At 39.2% G+C, this 24,076-nt stretch overlaps 1 protein-coding gene across 2 annotated transcripts in view; it reads left to right on the top strand.

Moving 5' to 3' along the window:
• znf423 (zinc finger protein 423) overlaps positions 1 to 24,076 on the top strand; it is a 406,985-nt gene that overhangs the window by 1,725 nt on the left and 381,184 nt on the right. The gene's annotated exons all lie outside the window — the stretch shown is intronic.

Consider the following 24,076-nt stretch of genomic DNA (forward strand, 5'->3'; position numbering starts at 1 on the left):
CCTCTGTTGTCACGTTTGGCTTAGATTGATTCTTCTTGTTTTTACTGATTGTTTGCTAATGAGCACTTTGTACTCATATTTGACATTGAAATACAAACAATTGTAATTAATTAAATGTGCTTTGGAATGCCCAAAGTGGATGGAATATAGTTCACTCATGCACTTTTTTTCTGGTAAGTCTTGAGCCATCTAATGCAGGGCTATTCAACCAAATCGTGTTACATTTCCAGAAGGCTAGGGACTGTTACAATTTTGGTCTATTTATTTTGTCAGTGTTACTAAATTCTGAAATAAAACCCCCAAACAGCCGGATAATAACAGGAGCGCTCTGCTGTCTTGAAGGACCTCTCCCAGCAGGCACAAGACATTGAAACAACGCTGAGAACTTGTTGAATTAGGTCCTGATGTTGAGCTACTCAAACTTAACATTGGAACAACGTGCTTTTTGACGATGTTTAATCAATGTCGGATTTCGACGTTGATTTGACCATTGAAATTTGGTAATTTCCCAACCAAAAACATGGATCTAACATTAGACATCAACGTTGTCTCCGTTTTTCAAATACAGCTATTTTGCAATGTTTTGAAGTGAGTTTTTAAGGACATGTATTTATAATCGACGACGTAACAATGTCTTGTGCCCGCTGGGAGAAAGCCAAAAAAGTCAAAGATCATACTGTATGTGTGACAGAACTCTAGAGTTTTTAGGAATCTGCTAAAAAGATGTTAGTGTCTTCCAAGTTTTTGAACTGAACTCACAGGTCGGTCTGGTGTCATTCCTGGGCCGCGTGTTAAATATCCCAAATCTAACGATTCCCCCTTTTAATAATTTGAATGTTTGCTTGTGTTCACCCCAATTGCCCTCTGTTGTCACGTTTGGCTTAGATTGACTCCTCTTGTTTTTACTGATTGTTTGCTAATGAGCACTTTGTACTCATATTTGACATTCAAATACAAACAATTGTAATTGATTAAATGTGCTTTTGAATGCCCAAAGTGGATGGAATATAGTTCACTCATGCACTTTTTTTTCTGGTAAGTCTTGAGCCATCTAATGCAGGGCTATTCAACCAAATCGTGTTACATTTCCAGAAGGCTAAGGACTGTTACAATTGTGGTCTATTTATTTTGTCAGTGTTACTAAATTCTGAAACAAAACCCCCAAACAGCCGGATAATAACAGGAGCGCTCTGCTGTCTTGAAGGACCTCTCCCAGCAGGCACAAGACATTGAAACAACGCTGAGAACTTGTTGAATTAGGTCCTGATGTTGAGCTACTCAAACTTAACATTGGAACAACATGCTTTTTGACGATGTTTAATCAATGTTGGATTTCGACGTTGATTTGACCATTGAAATTTGGTAATTTCCCAACCAAAAACATGGATCTAACATTAGACATCAACGTTGTCTCCGTTTTTCAAATACAGCTATTTTGCAATGTTTTGAAGTGAGTTTTTTAGGACATGTATTTATAATCGACGACGTAACAATGCCTTGTGCCCGCTGGGAGAAAGCCAAAAAAGTCAAATATCATATATACTGTATGTGTGACAGAACTCTAGAGTTTTTAGGAATCTGCTAAAAAGATGTTAGTCTCTTCCAAGTTTTTGAACTAAACTCACAGGTCGGTCTGGTGTCATTCCTGGGCCGCTATTTGAATATCCCAAATCTAACAATTCCCCCTTTTAATCATTTTAATGTTTGCTTGTGTTCACCCCAATTGCCCTCTGTTGTCACGTTTGGCTTAGATTGATTCCTCTTGTTTTTACTGATTGTTTGCTAATGAGCACTTTGTACTCATATTTGACATTTAAATACAAACAATTGTAATTGATTAAATGTGCTTTGGAATGCCGAAAGTGGACGGAATATAGTTCACTCATGCACTGTTTTTTCTGGTAAGTCTTGAGCCATCTAATGCAGGGCTATTCAACCAAATAGTTTTTTGCTTGGGTGCCACATTTCCAGAAGGCTAAGGACCGTCACAATTATGGTATATTTATTTTGTCAGTGTTACTAAACTCTGGAAAAAAAAAACAAATTAGTCGTATAATAACAGGAGCGCTCTGCTGTCTTGAAGGACCTCTCCCAGCAGGCACAAGACATTGAAACAACGCTGATAACTTGTTGAATTAGGTCCTGATGTTGAGCTACTCAAACTTAACTTTGGAACAACATGCTTTTTGACTGTTGTCGAATTTTGACGTTGATTGAAATTTGGTCATTTCCCAACCAAAAACATGGATCTAACATTAGACATCAACGTTGTCTCCGTTTACGAATACAACTATTTTGCAACGTTGTTTTGAAGTCAGTTATAAAGGACATGTATAATCAACATTTCATCAATGTCTTATGCCTGCTGGGAGATTGCCAAAAAAGTCAAAGATCATACTGTAACACAACTCTATAGAGTTTTTAGTAATCTACTGAAAAGATGTTAGTCTCTTCTCAAATCCTTTTTGAACTGAACTCACAGGTCGGTCTGGTGTCATTCCTGGGCCGCGAGTTAAATATCCCAAATGTAACGAATCCCCCTTTTAATAATTTTAATGTTTGCTTGTGTTCACCCCAATTGCCCTCTGTTGTCACGTTTGGCTTGGATTGACACCTCTTGTTTTTGTTTGCTAATGAGCCCTTTGTACTCATGTTTGACATGTAAATACAAACAATTGTAATTGATTAAATGTGCTTTTGAATGCCCAAAGTGGATGGAATATAGTTCACTCATGCACTTTTTTTTCTGGTAAGTCTTGAGCCATCTAATGCAGGGCTATTCAACCAAATTGTGTTACATTTCCAGAAGGCTAAGGACTGTCACAATTTTGGTCTATTTATTTTGTCAGTGTTACTAAATTCTGAAAAACAAAAAACAAACCCCAAACAGCCGGATAATAACAGGAGCGCCCTGCTGTCTTGAAGGACCTCTCCCAGCAGGCACAAGACATTGAAACAACGCTGAGAACTTGTTGAATTAGGTCCTGACGTTGAGTTACTCAAACTTAACATTGGAACAACATGCTTTTTGACGATGTTTAATCAGTCGGGTTCCGACCCATTGAAATTCAGTAATTTCCCAACCAAAAACATGGATGTAACATTAGACATCAACGTTGTCCCAGTTCACAAATACAACTATTTTGCAACGTTGTTTTTAAGTTACTTTTAAAGGTCATGTATAATCAACATTGTATCAATGTCTTGGGCCTGCTGGGAGACTGACAAAAAAGTCAAAGATCATATTGTATATGTGACAGAACTCCAGAGTTTTTAGGAATCTGTTAAAAAGATGTTAGTCTCCTCCAAGTTTTTGAACTGAACTCACAGGTCGGTCCGGTGTCATTCCTGGACAGCTAGTTAAATATCCCAAATCTAACGATTCCCCCTTTTAATAATTGTAATGTTTGCTTGTGTTCACCCCAATTGCCCTCTGTTGTTGTCACATTTGGCTTAGATTGACAGCTCTTGTTTTACTGGTTGTTTGCTAATGAGCACTTTGTACTCATATTTGACATGTAAATACACATAATTGTAATTGATTTAATGTGCTTTCGAATGCCCAAAATGGACGGAATGTAGTTCACTCATGCGCTGTTTTTTCTGTTAGGTCTTGAGCCATCTAATACGGGGCTATTCAACCCAATCGTTTTCTAGTTCGGTGCCACAATTCCAGAATGCTCAGGACAGGGTGTCCTGAACTTCCCTGTCACTATTTTTTAAAATGTTGTATATTGCTGTGAACCAGCATCCTCTGCAGTAAACATTTCACTTTTGTCTATTTATAACCAACTTCGGAAAAAGATAGCTGGATAATACCAGAACCCCTCTGCTGTTTTAAGGACCTATTGCCAAAAATGAGTCAACGATTCTATATGTAACATTACTCATGTTTTAAGGAATCTGCTAAGAAGATGTTAGTCTCTTCCAAGTTTTTTGAACGGTGTCATTCCGGGCCGCCAGTTGAATATCCCTGATTTAGTGATTACCCCTTTAATAATTTTATCTCTTTGCTTGTGTTTACCCCGATTGCCCTCTGTTGTCATGTTTGGCTTGGATTGACAGCTTTTGTTTTTACTGATGGTTTGCTATTGAGCACTTTGTACTCATATTTGGCATGTAAATACACACATTTCTAGTTGGTTAAGTTGTTTTCCTGGCAGCTCGACTTGGATCATAAAATGCAGGTCTATTCGACTAAATTGTTTCGGGTGCCAAATTTCCAGATAGCATAGGTCCGGTCTGGCCGGACTTCTACCATCACAATTATGGTCTATTTATTTTGTCAGCGTTACTAAATTCAGAAAAAAAATTGCCAGATAATAACAGGATCGCTCTGCTGTTTTTAAGGACCTACAGCCAAAAACAAGTCAAAGATCCCGTATGTGACAGAACTCTTGTGTTTTTACGAGTCTGTTGAAAAGATGTTAGTCTCTTTCAAGTATTTTGAACTGAACTCGTGGGCCGGTCTGGTGTCATTCCAGGGCCACAAGTTGAATATCCCTGACCTAATGATTCTCCCTTCAATAATTTGATCTGTTTGCTTGTGTTTACGCCAATTGCCCACTGTTGTCTTGTTTGGCTTATATTAACCACTCTTGTTTTTACTGATTGTTTGCTATTGAGGGAAGTAGTGCAGTGCAGTGATTACACACACAATAACTAATGTGTGTATACAATTGTGTGTATTTACATGTCAAATACAAGTACAAAGTTTGTACACATACTTGACATGAAAATGCATACAATTGTAATTGATTATATCCGCTTTCTAATGCCCAAAGTAGACGCAAGATAGTTCACTCCTGTACTGTTTGGTCTGGCAGCCCTTGGGCCATCTTATGCAGGGCTTTTCAACTAAATCTTTTTTTGCTTGGGGGGCCACATTTTCAGAAAGCTAAGGACAGTGGGTGCTGGACTTCCCCGTTCTCTATTTTTACAATTTTGTGTATAGTTGAGAGCTAGCATCCCCTGCAGTGAACATTTGACTTTTGTCTATTTATTACTAAATTTGGGGGAAAAAAGTAGCCGAAAAGGAGTGCTCTGCTGTTTTTAAAGACGTACTGCCAAAAAGATAGTTGGAGATGCTACCTCCCTAAAACATACATCTTTAAAATTCCTCCATGATCTGATTTGTTAGAGCATCTTGGCCCCTATTGCCCACTGTGGTTTTGTTTTGCTAAATTGACCCTTTGACCCACATCTCTAGCTGGATTTAACCTGCCATGCTTGTTGTTTTACACCATTTTGCATCATGTTGATGCTTCTCATCTGAAGAATTCATTGCTGTCTTTTCTCCTTCTTACATTCTAATGATGCCCTGTGTGGTTTTACACTGGAGGCATTGAAAGCTTGTTTTTCACAAAGCTTAGTTCATTTAAAAGAAAGGAATGTTTAGCACTTTGAGTGATAATTACCGTACTGCAACACAGTATTTATTGCACTGCTTGGGTGAATGAGCATCATGCATGAGGGCATGTGGTGGCCTTGGCCTCCGCATGTTTTCTATATAGGACCCAGATGGGCAACGGGATGGGCTGACCATGTGGTCGACACCCCCCTTCCCTCATTTACTTCTCCGCACAAGCTTGTCCCACTCGGGCTATCTAGGAAGCCAGCAGACCTGACAGTGATTCAAACCGGGCGATTGGACTCTGACTAAAAGTTATCTTTCGGTTTATTTCAGTTGGTGTGTGTGCTTCATCTGTCAATATATGCATGCCCCACACAGGTGATGTTATTATGTGTATTGCAAAGTTTGTTTTTACGATTTCTGGTTGTTGATTGGGGAATGTACTGTATGTGCAGGGAATTAACGGTTGTGTTTAGAAAAACGGTTTTGCGAGATCCACCCCACTTTTTTCTCAGGCAACTTGCTTTCACAATTTATCTGACACACTCATTTACAAATGGTATACTCGGAAAAGTTTCTTTACACCATGTCCAAAAAGGAGTAGGAAGAAGCAACGCCTATTTAGTCCTTACTCTTTCCCACTTCATATCAATTACTTACACATAATGTTCACTTCCTGTATATTTCACACATTACAAATCAATGTAGTGTTAATACAACAATTTTCTTCATAACTAGGGAAGTCATTTATGATGAGATAAATATGTACTTTTGTAGTTATTTCCTCAGTTATGGTAACACTAGCGTAGTTAAGCAATGCTTTTGTAGCAACTGTGATTAATCCTGATGAATCCACATGTAAAAGTGTGATTAATTCTATTAAAAAAACATAATCATTTGATGGCATTAGAAATTAGATATTGTAAAATGCTCAGAAATCTTAGAAGTAAACATTGGCTGCATGTGAACAAAGTCGCACAAATGACGCGACCATCATGAAGGATAAATATGGTGTCGTTTTTAGAAATTGTTATTTCTTAATGTTTGGATGTATTTAGTGTTTGGCGCAATCGAACAGGATCAGGGGAGGATAAAAAGAGAAGGAAAATAAGGGGGGATTGTGGGGACAAGACAGAGACAGACAACAACAAAAACAAGGCAACATCAGCAGATACAGTGTCTACAAATATGGTAACATACAGTATTCATTAAAAAATTGGCAAGGAAATAGTAAAAATACAGTATTGTTTCACCGAGATTGACTAGATACCTGTAGCTGTGGGGGCGGGGATAGGGGCATGACGGGGTCTATGTCAATATGACATCATCATTTTACTACCATGCGCATATTTTCTTGAAAAAGGCAAACAAATGTATACATACATTTAAAACAAATCTGTTATTAATTATAGTATTACCATATATCTTTTCTTACATACCGGTAATATTGTTTTGCTCTATTTTTCAATTGTTGCTGCTTATTGTACAATGAACTTTGAGAATTTAATTTCTAGAGATTTCTCAAATCCTTTTAGTCACTCTTTATTTATTACAAAGGACTCGCAACAAATCTAGCAACTATTTCTGGTGTTATTGGAGACTGTACTCGTGTTTTGAGACTCTTTACTTCTGTCGCGGCATTTCCGCAACGAAAAGATTCAAGATTCAAGATTGTTTATTGACATATGCACAGTTTGCCGTACAATGAAAATCTTACTTTGCTAGTCCACCCTTCATCAAAAGTTTCCTTTCCTTAAAAGCTGCCACTGTCATCTTATATTTTGTAGATCGCTGTCCGCGGGTATATCTCTTATGCATTAAAATATGTCCACAGGGCGGACATGGTGCCTCTGCTCCACACAACCCCAGTGCGTATAGCTTTTGGTCATCACAAAATCCAGTTTCGGCAGCATTGTTCCGTTAATCAAAGTCTTTTTTTGGCCGCCAAATTTTCGGTGCACCACTAGTAAATAGTGTGCAAATAGATTTAGATTTATTGGTACCCGTTGGGGAAATTCATTTTCACTGCCATACATTTAAACAATAGACATTACACATCACGAACAAAAATAACAAAAAGACATCATACATGACCAACACATTTACAGGCTTGTAAATCACTGTTTAGGGCGGCTGTAGCTGCAGGGATAAGGCTTTTCCCAAGGCGAGCCCTCCGGAATTTGATAGTTCTGTACCTGCGCCCTGATGGTAGAGGGATGATGTATTAGTGTAGTAATAAACTATATATATCCATTCATACTATAACTACCTGCTGGTGTTAAAGTGTATGTTCTTGTGTTATGGTCAATTTCCCCGTGGTCTTGAACACATCGTGTTGGCGGAGAATGAGGACGTGTTGTTGTCTGTTTGAGAGTGAAGCACGGAGACAATTGGAATTGGGCCCGTTGTTAGCATGAGATCCGCAACAAAAGCTAAAAAGAGCATCAGACTTTGTGTGTCTTCTTCTGGATGCTACAATACATTATATTGCTTTACTTAGTTTCCATGTTAAAAAAACCCCTCATTTTTAAGGTGTGTAATATTTTGTTGTGGAACACAGCAATAATCAAATGTATTAAAGGGAAACCCTGGTATTGACAATAATCATTTTTAGACTCTAATTCTAATAATAATAATAGTATTAGTAGAAACAACAATATTTACAAAGAATATTAATATTTACCTCTGATACCATAACTATGAACTGAAGTTTAACAACTCATAAATAAGACAAATAAGTACACTATAAGAGAACTGAGAAAAAAAGAAGAGAAAAATATTAATTTAAACAGTGTTATGATAATGAGAATAGGTCACGCTTTGTGTGGTGTATTTAAGGTGATACATGTGTGTATTTCTATGTGTGTAAATGTGCACAAGTGTATTTGTGAATGTGTTTGCGGAAGCGTGTGCGTATGTCACCCAGTATGTGTGGAAGGTGGGGAGAGATGGTGTCTTTGAACTTGTGACATGATCTGGTGTCTTTGAACTTGTGACATGATCTGCTCCTTTTGAAATGGATAATGATAACTAAGCGGCGTACTGGTGTCATTATTGAGACTTCCTTTTCCCAATGAGCCTTTCTCACCCTCTTCCAGGGTACAAGCCAACCACACAACCGTAGACCATAAAAGTAAGGAATTGTTTTCTTTTTTATTACTGTTACACTTAATTCTTGTATTAAATCTTTTCATGACTGTACAAGGCTATACGCTTAGGTTTTTTACTAGAAGCACCAATGCTCCTAAATAAAATAAAAAAATAGTAGCACAAAAAATTATTTGTAGCACAGAAAAAAAATTGGAGCAATATGAAATGTCTTAAATATCACAGTTTCATTATTAACACTCAAACAAGGTCCACATGTGCACTCATACATATAAACACAATGCCACCATAAGGCCTACTGTAACGCACAATTAAAGACAGAGAACATCCTTAAACTGTGCTAGCACTGTCTCTAACACGAGTGTAGGGCTAGGAGATATAGATGAAAATATAGTTTGGCCCGTAAACTAACCCATACATGGAAATATCCGTTGACGTAACTAAGTATCTCCACCATGCCTTGATTTAAAATTTTCGAGACTGATGGGTATCCCAAATACAAAAAACAGGTACCAACAAGTAAGAAAAGTAGGTTTTGCATAACTTTAGAGGTGCTGTTTGCAACAACACCACCGGCTAGATTAATTGTTTATCAATCATTGTTTACTTATATAGCCCTAAATCACTCGCTGCACAAGCCACAATGACATCCTAGGCTCAGATCCCACATCAGGGCAAGGAAAAACTCAACCCAATGGGACAATGAGAAACCTTGGAGGGGACCGCAGATGTGGGGATTTGGTTATTGTTATGGTTTAAGTTTATTTCAAATGGGTGAAAATTTTACTCTAATTAAATCAAATTTGGATGGATTAATTTTAGTAGCAAAATGCTAATTAAAGGGTTAAATGCGACTAAAATGCTCGCACTATATATCCCTGTTGTATTGTATATCCTCCTTGGGTTCTGCACCGTGTGAGTAACTTAAACTTTACATCAGCTATAAGTTCGGTCAGTAAAATTTGATTCTCGTTGCAGGTGTAGGACTTTTGTAGTTTTAGCTACAATCTGGCACATTTACATTTTATATGTTCATTAGTTTGCATTGTCCCATGCAAAAAATTAAGTATCAGGAACAGAACTCGTACAACTGTATTTATACTTGGAAGATTTGTATTCATGTTTTGCCCGTGACATCATGACAACAGTCTGATTTCAGCAGCCTGGATAAACCAGCTTAGCTTCAGTCAGGCAGCCAGGTGAGGCAGAGCAAAGCAAAGCCGAGGCTAAGGACCACCACCACATCACAGCTCTGTGTACATGCACCTAAGGTGAAGCAGGCCTCGTAGTCTAGCCTGCATAAGCCGATGTGTAGTCATGCGTTTGTGTGTGTACATGCCTTTTTGCTATCTTCTCTTCACACCTTTCCCCAATGACAGCTTGACAAGACCTGGCATTGGGGGTGGGGGGGCGATGTAGAAGGATAGAGTTGGAGGAGAGCACGGGGGTGAAGGGTAAAAAGGGAGAGAGAGGTAGATGGGAGGGGCAACACTTGCACAGAGCATGCGAGTGGGCAAGTGTTAGCGAGCGATGGAGGCCAGAGCGAGGTGAGCACCACCAAGGGATTATCTATGTTTTCATGTTCCTCTGTCTTTCAGCTGCTCACCCAACTCTGACTAGCTGGCTGGCGGCTTACAGAGGCACTGGCAAGCCAGGCATGCCAAAACAATAACAGAGTAGCACAAAGTCCCACCTCATCCATCGCTTGTCTTGGATTCCTACTGACTGAAAGTAGTGCCGGGCTCGACCGTGAAATCACATTTTCACGTGAGGAAATCAGTTTCTCAGGGGTCACACTGTGATCTGAGAACATCACTTCACTGTGGACTGTAGAATAAAACAAGAGCAGGGACACACGCTTGCCTGGAAAGTGACATTTACATGACCACAAGGATGTCACTACTGCTATTGCTAATGGTTTGGTTTATTTCCAACACGCCTCACAAAGTTGCATTCAAATGACATGTTTACACTTGTCCGAAAAGAAGTAGGAAGAAGCAGAGCTTTTTTAATCCTCCCTCTGGTCTGTGTCTCAGCAGTTACTGATAGTATGTTCACACCCTGAGTTGTAGAGGCATTCGTGTTGTAAACATGGCGAGCAGACTTTTAAAAAAACCAGCTGTCAGAGATATCATCCGTGGCATTGTATATGTCAGCTGTATAGGAGCACTTTTGCAGATCTGCCAACTTTTCCGGATTCTGCAAAAGACTCCCGGATATTGACCGTGTGTACTTATTGTCAGAGTTACTGTACATCCAGGAACTTTTTTAATGTTTTACTCGAATGCATGTAATTTATTTGCAAAAAACTTGGTAACAGTCTTATCTAAAGTTCTGTCAGGCTGTATTTTGGTGTGAAATTTGCCAGCGAGCACACCAGTCTCTTCACTCATTTTGTACTGATGTACAGAATGCATTGATATTATAACTGACCGTACAGCGGTTAAGGTAAATGAGCCTGTACAGTCAAAATAAATATTGCAGGATTAATCGTAAGTGTGCTCATGTTTAATAGGGAAGTCAACCAATCTTTTTTCAAATCTTTTTTGGAGAAAATTAGGCTGTTGTTCTGTGAAGTTTCAGGAAGTATTGGGTGGTTCCTAAAACATGTAAAAGAGACTGATCTCAAATTAAACCCTGATTGAAAAGTAATTAAAAAGTAAAAGTAATTGAAAGGTCAATAATTGATGAGCCTTTTGTCTGCTTTTGTGTATTGCTGCACTGTGTTGGGGACACTCACGAGTGCAGTTGTCTGTGGCTAAATGCCAATATTGCCCTGTACTTATTTGACTGATGCGTGTTTATTTATATACAGGTATATATTTATTTATTCTAGTTTATTATTTTTATTTTATATATAATGTTTGTGTGTTACTTGTTTGAGGGAGAAAAAAAGAAAATTTGTCATGTGTTTAATTTATTTCTAGACTGTCTGTTAAAAATCCAATAAACAAATGTTTTTAAAAACCTAATGAACACCTGCAGTCCATCCTGAGAGTCAATAGCCTTAACATAACATTAATAAAGTCGTTGATAAGAGTCAAGCTTCGACAGAAGTGCCTGGAAAGAGATACAATGGATTAAAAACACCCAAAAGTTGTCAACTCTGAAGCTATACATGGCATAATTGCTCAAAAAAATTGTAATGGTGGATTATTGGAATTTATGGTATTCTGAGGCGTTAAAAAGAACAATGTAATAATAAATCAAAAATCGTGACCACATAACTGTGGTAAGATCCGAATCGTGGATTTTGTGAATAGTTACACCCATAATCCGCACATAACAGAGTTTTAGAAGATAAAGTCCATCTGGACATAGTTCTCTAGAAGCTTCAAAGACAAAATCCAATGAAAATAGAAATTTCTGATAATAACAGACTGGAACTAGGTGAATAAGAGTGTGTTTCGCCAGGCAGACAAGTTAGCATAACTTCTCTTATTTGGAAAGCGGCTGGTTTTAGTTTCTGATGGAAAACTTGATTCCTTTGACACAAGTTCTTATGAGTCAGTCACAGAAGTGAATCCAGTTCTCGTCACTAAGGGCATGATCCCAAACTCGATTCATTCAAGTTTCCTGTCTCAGAGTACCAACAGTTCCTTCATGCCCTCTGTACCTGCTTTCCTTTTTTGATTTAGAGTAAATTGCCCTGATTTAACTTCTGTTGTGAATTGGCATTATAAAAATGTAATTGTGAATGAGTTAATGGTCTTGTGAATCCTGATTCAGTGAATAACTTGTGAGCTTTGAACGACTTGTTTATGTAGTTATAGTCAACATCTCTAAAAAAAAAAAAAGTAAGTAGGCTGCAGTTACTTAATTCTTTTTTCCGCTGGCTTGAAAATGTGAATATAAATAGGTTTAGCCCTGAGCTTCTTTTTAATGTTCAAACAAGCAATTTATGTGTATTTGATTAGAGTTGTGTTGTTTTCCTCCTATAACAAGATTTCACTGTTGAAAAGCATGCTTTCTTCAGCAATTTCTGTTATTGGAATGTAGTAAATAAATAGAAGGTTTTGCAAACAATCAAATAAGGTTTCTTCAGATGCCCGCATCCCTCGTTGATTCCAGTCAAAACAAATAGTTTTGGGGCGAAATTGAAATCGATATTTTGCGGGATTGTATGATGACATTTGTCCAGCAAATCAAATGACTGAGTTAAAATCATTTAAATCAAATTGAATAAACCAGGGCAAACAGAAGTATAAGTCCTTAGGCCGTCCGCCGGCGCAACACGACCTAATACGCATGCGCGGGAAAAAAAACTCCACCTAACCGTCCATCTGTTCCAAGCTCTCCAGTAGATGACTTTACTTCACTGGGAAGTTGTTATTTAAAAGAGCTATATTGTAAATAGTTTGCTGTGCATTTTACAATTGTTTGCTGTGTTTTGTGTGCAAGTTTTTAAAGTAAAATGTATCTCCTTTGAACAATATCCAGAGTTGTGGTATTTCAATTAACTAGAATTCAGTGTGCTACGGGGCCCTATTGTAGTGAATCACACCTGAGGCATCATACATGAATCGAATCTTTAATCGACATGAGAAAGTAGACAATGCGATAAAGAACATTTTACAACAATTAATCTAGGGATCTAAATATCTGGTCAGGACACTCCTCACTCTTTTGCCTTCACCTTCATTTTACATTTTTGTAATCCAGCCTGTGCTTGGAGGCTGAACATGGCGGTCATACTCCAAGGCGGCAAACACGGACTGCTCGTTAAGTGACTCCTTCATGGCTTCACAGTAGTTATGGAGTACAAAAAAAGCATACACAACGAATGGTAGGTCAGTCTGGTTAATGTCCATAGGGCGGCGCAGTCAACCAAAGCGTGCCTTCAGTCGTCCAAACGCACACTCGATGACCATGCGGGCCATAAAGCAATATTTGTAGTCACACGCATCCATGGGAGGAAGGGACAAAGTTTTTCGGTAAGTAGAATCACAGCTGACCGTCTGAGATGTGTTGTATCCGAAATAACTGCAATCGTGCGTTTCCTTCACTTAAGGTATTCATGTGTGATTACCACAAGCGTCTGTACATTTAGAAGAAGGAGAAACACGGCATGTCTGGGTGATTCGCCTCCATCTTTCTAGTGGTTAGCTCCGGTTGTTATGAAGCTGGCTGTTGCGCGTTCTTTCTGACGTCACTTCCTCTCCGAACTCTGTTTGTAAACGATCAATGAGTCCATACAAAGCTAAGAGCCGGAGATTCAAGAAATACACGGCGCACTTACCCGTGTAAAAATTTGTCAGAGGAGGGGAACCTTAAACGCTGGTTTAGTGTGGCTGAAACGGGTCTAAGGCTAAATAATTATTTGTTTAAAGGCCTACTGAAAGCCACTACTACCGACCACGCAGTCTGATAGTTTATATATCAATGATGAAATCTTAACATTGCAACACATGCCAATACGGCCGGGTTAACTTATAAAGTGTATTTTTAAATTTCCCGCCACACTTCCGCTTGAAAACGTTTTATTATGCTGACGTATGCGTGTGACGTCACGAGGACAAGGGAAGTATTCGGAGCCCGAAAAATCCTATACACAAAGCTCTGTTTTCATTTCATAATTCCACAGTATTCTGGACACCTGTGTTGGTGAATCTTTTGCAATTTGTTTAATGAACAATGGAGGCTGCAAACAAGAATGTTGTAGGTGGGATCGGTGTATTAGCGGCTGGCTGTAGCAACACAACAAGGAGGACTTTGTTGGATAGCAGACACTAGCGCCGGCGACCTCACCTTGACTTCCTACGTCTCCGGGCCGCCGACCGCATCGTCGATCGCTGGAACGCAGGTGAGCACGGGTGTTGATGAGCAGAGGAGGGCTGGCTGGCGTAGGTGGAGCGCTAATGTTTTTATCATAGCTCTGACGAGCTCCCGTTGCTAAGTTAGCGTCGTTAGCAACAGCATTGCTAGGCTTCGACAGGCGTCGAATACACATTAACCGTGTATTTACATGTCCAGTGTTTGGTTCGGTGTCTCCTGATAGTAGTATTGTTGAACTTCTGTCTATCCTTCCAGTCAGGTATTTATTTATTCAGTGTCTATCTGCATTTGAGACAGATGCTATCACGTTAGCTCATGCTAAAGAGCTTCGTCGATGTATTGTCGTGGAGATAAAAGTCACTGAATGTCCATTTCGCCTTCTCGACTCTCATTTTCAAGAGGATATAGTATCCGAGGTGGTTTAAAATACAAATCCGTGATCCACAATAGAAAAAGGAGAGAGTGTGGAATCTAATGAGCCAGCTTGTACCTAAGTTACGGTAAGAGCGAAAAAAGATATCTCTTGAACTGCATTCTAGTCCGTCACTCTAACGTTCCTCATCCACGACTCTTTCATCCTCGCTCAAATTAATGGGGTAATTGTCGCTTTCTCGCTCCAAATATCTCTCGCTCCATTGTAAACAACGGGGAATTGTGAGCAGCACTACCGCTTGTGACGTCACGCTACTTCCGGTAGGGGCACAGCTTTTTTTTATTATCAGCGAGCAAAAGTTGCAAACTTTATCGTCGATTTTCTCTACTAAATCCTTTCAGCAAAAATATGGCGATATCACGAAATTATCAAGTATGACACATAGAATGGATCTGCTATTCCCGTTTAAATAAAAAAAAAAAATTTCAGTAGGCCTTTAAGGGGTTATCCGGTTTAGTGTAGACATGGCCTTAGACTACTATCCCTCCATATTTCACCTCCGACCAGTTTCTACAAAGATGAATTCTGTATTAACATTAGGGCACTTGACGAAGGCAGTCTGCTAATTGAACATGGACAAATGCAACAATGGGCCGTCGGGGTACGTGATGGGATGAGAGAAGAGGTGGTGTGAGGGAGGCGAGGAGGGGGTGAGGTATGTAAGAGAGCGCGCCGCTTCTCTCTTATCAAAATATTATTTCAGCGGATTAATCCGTTTTTAATGTGTGTCTTTAGTGAGACACGGCAGCAGAAATCTCCTCCTCCTCTGTCTGCTCCGCCAGCCTCTCTATCCTATCTCTGTCTCTCCTCGCAGCTCTCAGCTCTTAGCCCCTTGAGTCTCTCATGCATTATGTAGTGATGATTATTACTTAATTACACATTAATAAATCCGCTTCATTTGCAGGACATTAAACTGGAGTTGAGCACATATGACAGGGAGATGGAGGAAAGCAGGAGACCAGAAAGGGGGGTGAAACAGGGAGCACTTACTCTGAGTGTCTATTCGGTTTGTTTAGACTGTTGCTTGTAGTTGGCAAAATGAGCCCTTTGACAAGAAGAGCAAAAGAGAGTGAGAGAGCGAGCTCCTCTAGGCTAATGGCATCATTTCCACTCAATCTCCTCCTTTCAGCATCTTCCTCCTGTTTACACCCCTTCTCATTTTCTCTTTCACAGTGTGAACTGGGCACCATGTAAACACATTTTTAGTTAAATTATTAAGAACTTTGCCTGGACCCGCTTCACACACTTCTTCCTGTCCATAGCTACCATTTGCAGTCATTTGCATACAGACACAGGTATAGCATACCCGTGCTTCTTAAATGGGTTTGGTCTGCTTGTTAAGTGATCAACGTACCCTTTCAAATTAATTAGGATTGAGTTCAATGTGCTGTCACTTGATCTGAATATAAGAGGAGACTCTGGGACAGTAATTATTCAGTGCCTGGAGTTAAAGTTATTGTCAATTAAATGTTCAAGACACTAAATTAACTGGCACCAAGCTGCCAAATAGGTAAAAATTAATTGTGGCTGGGAAATGTCATTAAGTAACAATCTAGTTTAGAGAGTGGATTGTTATGATAATCAGCTGAGAAGTGTGTCAACACACAACAGCCGTCCCTTACCTTTGGATTGCTCTCCTTTTGCAAGCTTTAAGCTATTCTACTCAGTTATCTCAGGGCATTCCATCGATTGCAACTGGACTGTTTGGTTTGTCTTAGAAGACGTTTCGCCTCTCATCCGAGTAGGCTACTGAGGTATTGGCACCAGCCGCTCGACTAGATCTGACCAGTCTAAGTCCAAGAGTACATCTGACCAGTCTAAGTCTAAGACCACATCTGACCAGTCTAAGTCTAAGACTACATCTGACCAGTCTAAGTTTATGACTAAATCTGACCAATCTAAGTCTATGACTAGATCTGACCAATCTAAGTCTATGACTAGATCTGACCAATCTAAGTCTATGACTAGATAAATAAATAAATGATAAATGGGTTATACTTGTATAGCGCATTTCTACCTTAAAGGTACTCAAAGCGCTTTGACAGTATTTCCACATTCACCCATTCACACACTGATGGCGGGAGCTGCCATGCAAGGCGCTAACCAGCAGGGTGAAGTGTCTTGCCCAAGGACACAACGGACGTGACTAGGATGGTAGAAGGTGGGGATTGAACCCCAGTAACCAGCAACCCTCCGATTGCTGGCACGGCCACTCTACCAACTTCGCCACGCCGTCCCTGACCAATCTAAGTCTATGACTAGATCTGAACAATCTCACTAGATCTGACCAGTCTAAGTCTAAGACTACATCTGACCAGTCTAAGTTTATGACTAAATCTGACCAATCTAAGTCTATGACTAGATCTGACCAATCTAAGTCTATGACTAGATCTGACCAATCTCACTAGATCTGACCAGTCTAAGTCTAAGACTACATCTGACCAGTCTAAGTCTATGACTACATCTGACCAGTGTAAGTTTATGACTAAATCTGACCAATCTAAGTCTATGACTAAATCTGACCAATCTAAGTCTATGACTAGATCTGACCAATCTAAGTTTATGACTAGATCTGACCAATCTCACTAGATCTGACCAGTCTAAGACTAGATCTGACCAGTCTAAGACTAGATCTGACCAATCTAAGTCTATGAGCATGAACTGACGAAGCCTACTCGGATGAGAGTCGAAATGTCTTCTAAGACAAACCAAACAGTCCAGTTGCGATCGATTGAAGGCCCTGAGATTACATCAACCTAGATGAATGAGAATATTGATAGACATCTACTCAGTTTAGTACAGTGCAGCTAATATCTCAATCCTTCCAGGAATTTGAGATTTCGCGATCGCACCAATTTATGCAAATTCAACCAATCCCAGTGAATTATGAGTGGTCTCGCAATTTTGTTTAATGCCCGCAACTTCCCCAAACATTTTGTCCAACCAAAGTTGTCTCTGAGTGGCGCTCTAACGCGTTCGTCAACTGTCCAATCAAAACAGACATAGAAGGAACAACAACGTGGAACAATTTATCAAAATTCTATTGATGAAACAGCACAACTGTTATCCTCTCGCTTACTTTAGACCTACTTACAGTTCCTGGGCCGTACTTATCAAGCTTCTTAGAATTACTCCCAAGAAGTCTGCTAAGAGTTGACTTAAGAGTAAAAAATTCTTCGCTGAAAGCTGCACTTAAAAGTTAGTTATCAAGCGTCTTACTCACACTTTCAGCGAAGTGTAGGACTGAATCTTAAGTGTCACACTCAGAGCTGAATTACGACATTACTATGTGCCGTAAACGGAATTTTAGGTGACGTAATTTCTGTGTCCATAGAAATGACCAATCACGGAAGGGAATCCGTTGTCTAAGAATAAAGAAATATCTTGGAAATATTTAAGTGGACGATGGGAGTGTATATTTTGACAATAAACTACAAAATAATACAAAACAAACTAGTCCCCGCCGGCACTCACGCTACCGCTCCCTCTCTTCTATCGCCCACACACTCACTGGCGTCACTCACCTCACGGCCACACACATACGCTACTGTCATAACATTTTCTTTCCAATTCATTAATTAGGCAACTAATTTGAAACTGGTGTGGGTGGCTCTATATATACTAGCCCACTGCAGCCACATGCAGAAATCAACAAGGAATCAAAAAGTATTAAATCTGTGACAAAAATAATATCCGCTCTGTCTAAACGATACCGTTTGATCAGCTGCTCGTCATCAAAAAAAACAAAAACATTGTTCCGTTCCCTGAACGTTCGCGCACGTCTCTCTCGCCTCAGTGCCATCCCCTGCTGGCAACTCTTAACCACTAAGACACCTCTGAAGGTCTCTTAAATATCGTGGAGAGTAGGAGTGATTCTTAGACTTAAGAACGTTGATAAAAAGCTTTTATTCTTAAGTTTGAGAGTAGGACTAAATTTCTCAAATTCTCAGGACTTAAGTGTAAAATGGCACTCTAAGAAGCTTGATAAGTACGGCCCCCTGTCTACAGCGCTAAACTTTCTGGTAGTACCGGTATATAAACATTTACTGTATATTCTGGACTCTAAGCCCCTACTTTTTTCCTACAATAACTTATAAAACGGTGCGGCTAATTCATGGATTTTTCTTCCCTGATGGCCATAATGCAAATAATTAAAAAACAAAAAACAAGCCAATACACTGAAAATGTATGTTATTGTTTGTGCCAACATGCCATCTTTTGGACGAGTTTGCTCACTGCAGGTGCTGAAGTGTCCTTCCATTTAGTGTTTTCAACCGGAAGTAGAAGTGCCATTCCGTCTTTTAGCGGTTAATAGCATTTCTACTCGTATGGATTCTTCATCACTCCAAGCAACTAAAAAACGGTTTATACTTACCAAACCGTCCCGTGTTTTGATGTCTATAGAAGTGTTTTCATGCTTATTTGTACATGCAATTGCAAGGTTATCAAGCGGGCATCATCAGCTAATATACTAAAACGTTAACGATTGTCTATGTTAGTATTATTAACTTAAAACTGCATTCTTTTTGTATTGTTTCAGTTTCGCAAATTCCTCAGTATGTATAGCTGATTAGAGAGTGAGCTTCCTCAGCTCGTGGGTCCATGACGATGACTCCTTTTTTGTTTGACCTGCCGTTTTACTGCCGTGTTACAAGCGCTGTTTGGAAACAATTAAGGTATGTCAGTAAACATTTACAGAATCTTTCTGTGTAAATAACTAATTTCGCAACTTGTATATCTGCGGCTTATAGTCCGGTGCAGCTAATATATGTATAAAAAAAAAAAAATTCTAAAATTTAGTGGGTGCGGCTTGTATACTGGTGCGCTCTATCGTCCGGAAAATACGATACTTTCTAGTTGACATGCATTTATATATACATATATTTTCATTTAACTCTTATTTATCCAGTGTAAGACTATTAAGAACAGATACCTAGCAAAGGAACAGCATTCACATGACAGAGATGTTAATGTGTGATGATAATCTCTCATCGTCTCTCATTTACCAACAAAAGTGCTGTTGAAGATCGCTCTCAACAGTTCACCAATGCTATTAACATTCGGGGGTAAATGTTTAGGAACATAATTTTACACTTCAAGCGTAAAACATACATGGAGAATGTCTACAACAGAGCAGACAGCGGACAATAAGGAAGGCCTTTGGTGGTGTTTCTGTCTATAATTATAATTATTACAATTCTTATTTCTAATGAATTAAAATAGCACATTTATTTAATAATGAGCTTTGAGTGTGTGCTTTTACTGCCATCCAGTGTCTATGTTAAAGTCTGTGTGGTATAAAACAAGTAAAACATCAATACGGTATTTGTTTACAGGGCACACTTAAAACAGGGCACGAGAAAATCCCAAGTGGATTTAATGTTGCTGACAAAAATACAAAATACATCACAACTTTATCCCTAACTTTCTGAAAAAACTGGCGTTATTAAGGCATTTTAGCGGGACTGATGTCTGCTCTCTTCTCTCTTTTTTTGTTGTCTCCGATTACATCTGGATAAACAATTTTATAGTAGCTTTAATGTCATCTTTTGGCAGCACTCGTGAAAAAATTTCATCGGCCGATTGACTCTTATAAAACCCACAGCCCTTACACCCACGCATCTGTGCTGTTGCAAGATAAGATTGTCGCAAACAGCGATTAAAATTCCAACATTGCTGTACATCTTGAACACACCATTGGTGTAGAACGCTACTCTACAATGTAAATTAGTCTAAATAACGGAACTTTAATCCTTTGTTTTACCGCAGATGTTTGTCATCTAATGTTGTAAAAATGGGGAAGGGGTTGATCAGTTTCACTAGAGTCTGAGTGGGTCACGTCCCCCCCAGTCCACCTGTGCCCCCCATGATCCAAACAACACACCCGCTCAGGACCGTGTCAGGTAAACCTTCCGTCCCTAGAAAAGTTACTTTTTTTTTTACTAGTAATGAATGTTTGTAACTTGTTGAACAAAATCCCAATAAATGAAATAACATGTAATTGTAATTCTACTTATCAGTGACAACTTGTGCTCATACTGTGCTACTCCTGTGTGAAAGGTTGCATTGGCTTTGCATAAAAGCTTGCCAAACCATTAAATAGGATTCTGAAAGCTCTGTTAGAAATTCTATTGATTACTCAGTTGGGAATTGATTTGATATTTCAGTTTAATATAATGGGACTACACAAGCTAGTATAATTGGTGACTGGTGGACTTTGAATTGAATGTGATGGGGCTCCCGTTGATTTGAATGAAACTGACCTGAGTTTGAAAGGCTATTTTAGGAGGGATACAAGTTCAAATAGTACAATAACTGATGGCTGAATGCCATTTAGCTGCTTCATTTTCACATCCATAGTGGGGTGCATGCTGTCTGCCTGTCACACTGTCACATGACGCTGAATAGACCGGAGTCCTTATTGTTGCTATTTGGAGCCACTTGGACATTCCCACTTTAATAAAAACTTAGATATATAAGGAGACAAAAGTCTTGTTCAACTCCCTTAAATATGACATTTCGTATGTATGGGTCGTACTGTTGGAAGAGGGCCACAATGTTAGCATCAACAATTAAATGGAAGTTGAATAGATTGTTTTCATCGCCTCCACGGAGGAGTTAATGTTTCTGTCAGTGTTCATTTGACAGTTGTTTGTTTTTGCAGGATTATGCAAAAAATACTTGAATATTTTACACAATGCCTTTTAGAGGGTTGAGAAATGAGCTAAGGAAAGACCTATTTTTTAAAAAAAACATTATTTTCCAGCAGAATTTTCTGTCTTTCTCTTAATTTGTCAGGCTGTGTGTATCAGTGAAGGTCGAACTTTTGGTGATAACAGATTTATTTTGCATTGGCTGAGGGCTGCATTCAACTTGTTGGTGTACTGTCTGTTAACTGTTATTGATTACGGTTAGGGATGTCCGATAATATCGGCAGTCCGATATTATCGGACTAGCCGATGAATGCTTTAAAATGTAATATCGGAAATTATCGGTATCAGTTTGAAAATTTAGAATTTATGACTTTTTAAAACGCCGCTGTGTATACGGACGTAGGGAGAAGAACAGAGCGCCAATAAACCTTAAAGGCACTTCCTTTACATGCCGGTCCAGTCACATAATACCTACGGCTTTTCACACACACAAGTGAATGCAACGCATACTTGGACAACAGCCATACAGGTCACACTGAGGGTGGCCGTATAAACAACTTTAACACTGTTACAAATATGCGCCACACTGTGAACCCACACCAAACAAGAATGACAAACACATTTCGGGAGAACATCCGCACCGTAACACAACATAAACACAACAGAACAAATACCCAGAACCCCTTGCAGCACTAACTCTTCCGGGACGCTACAATATACACCCCCGCTACCCCCACACCCCCCACCTCAACCCGCCCACCTCAACCTCCTCATGCTCTCTCAGGGAGAGCCCGTCCCAAATTCCAAGCTGCTGTTTTGAGGCATGTTAAAAAAAATTATGCACTTTGCGACTTCAATAATAAATATGGCAGTGCCATGTTGGCATTTTTTTCCATAACTTCAGTTGATTTATTTTGGAAAACCTTGTTACATTGTTTAATGCATCCAGCGGGGCATTACAACAAAATTAGGCATACTAATGTGTTAATTCCACGACTGTATATATCGGTATCGGTTGATATCGGAATCGGTAATTAAGAGTTGGACAATATCGGAATATCGGATATCGGAAAAAAAGCCGTTATCGGACATCTCTAATTACAGTACATCCTCAGTAAAAAAAAAAAATGGACTAAGCCGTTAAAATGATTGTGTGTATGCTGCCTAGCTACGGAAGCCTGTTGCTCAAATCTTTTTGCTGCCCTAAATTTACTTGTGGTGGGCTGCCACCAATAAACAGCACTTTAAAAAACAATTAAATGCATGTAGTAGTCAATATTGTACGTATACGATGTGCAATTACACAATATCACGTCTTGTTAAAGCATCTTCCTGCTGGAAAATGTGAGAGAATTAACCTGTGAGACACTGCCCTCTACTTTATTCAAACATTTTCTATGTAAGTTTTCATAAACAAAATGTATTCACAGTTTAAGTCAGCAAAAATGAATCTGTGAATATGCAGCGGAAGGAACAGACTTAAACTTAAGTTGATTGATTGGCGATGGTTTTTTGGTCCTTTTGTTAGCATACTGGTTATTGGCCTTCGATTTACTGGTGACCAGACCAGGGTGTCATCTGCCTTTTGACTCAAATGAGCTGGGATAGGCTGCACCCCCCTGGCAACTCTGAACAGGATAAGCAGTAAATTGGATGAACAAAATGTAGTCAACGTAGGTTTTTATTGTATGGCACTGTTGTGAGTGTGTCCAGAAACAGGTATTGAAATGCCAGCGTTAACTCCTTATCAGCAACTGACCTGGTTTGGCGCGTGCATGTGTGCGGCGAAACCAGGCGGTCACGGACCGGGTCTGGGGCATTGTTGCAGCTTAGCCAGCCTTGTTTATCTGCTGCTAACTCACTGGACCTTAACGCCCACACCTCTGGAGACCACCATGCTCCTACACGTATTGCTGGGAAGACAAAGATGACGCCGGTGTGTGCTACAGCTACATACACACATGCTCAGTCGATCCCGATCTAGCTTGCCAAGTGGTTTTATCTGGCCAATGCTAGATAGTCTCACTGGACACAAACCAAGGTCACGTCTTCAGTGTTGTGAGTTTCTTACTCATCTTAGGTTGTCATCACATGGTAGAGTCAGTTGAATTAAATTATGGTAACAAATGTACTGTATCCAACAGTGATGTCAATTTGCTGACATTGTGAACAAAAACGGACAATGAAATTTGTTGCAGACAAATTAATTAGTCCGTAATAGTTCCCTGGTAACCGGCAATCAACTGGAAGAGACAAACTTCTGCAGCTATTGGGCAACAACACAGAGAGTAAAAACATGGAAAATATGGGAACATTTTACTAGGGATGTCGATGCCGATAAATGCGTTAAAATGTAATATCGGAAATTATCGGTATCGTTTTTTTTATTGTCTGTATCTTTTTTTTATTTTTTATTAAATCAACATAAAAAACACAAGATACACTTACAATTAGTGCACCAACCCAAAAAACCTCCCTCCCCCCATTTCTTTCTGTTATCAATATTCTGGTTCCTACATTATATATCAATACAGTCTGCAAGGGATACAGTCCGTAAGCACACATGATTGTGCGTGCTGCTGCTCCACTAATAGTACTAACCTTTAACAGTTAATTTTACTCATTTTCATTAATTACTAGTTTCTATGTAACTGTTTTTATATTGTTTTACTTTCTTTTTTTATTCAAGAAAATGTTTTTAATTTAGTTATCTTATTTTATTGTTGTTTTTTTTTAAAGTACCTTATCTTCACC

This window comes from Entelurus aequoreus, linkage group LG24 (genome assembly GCF_033978785.1).
Source record: "Entelurus aequoreus isolate RoL-2023_Sb linkage group LG24, RoL_Eaeq_v1.1, whole genome shotgun sequence".
In the NCBI taxonomy this organism is placed as follows: Eukaryota; Metazoa; Chordata; class Actinopteri; order Syngnathiformes; family Syngnathidae; genus Entelurus; species Entelurus aequoreus.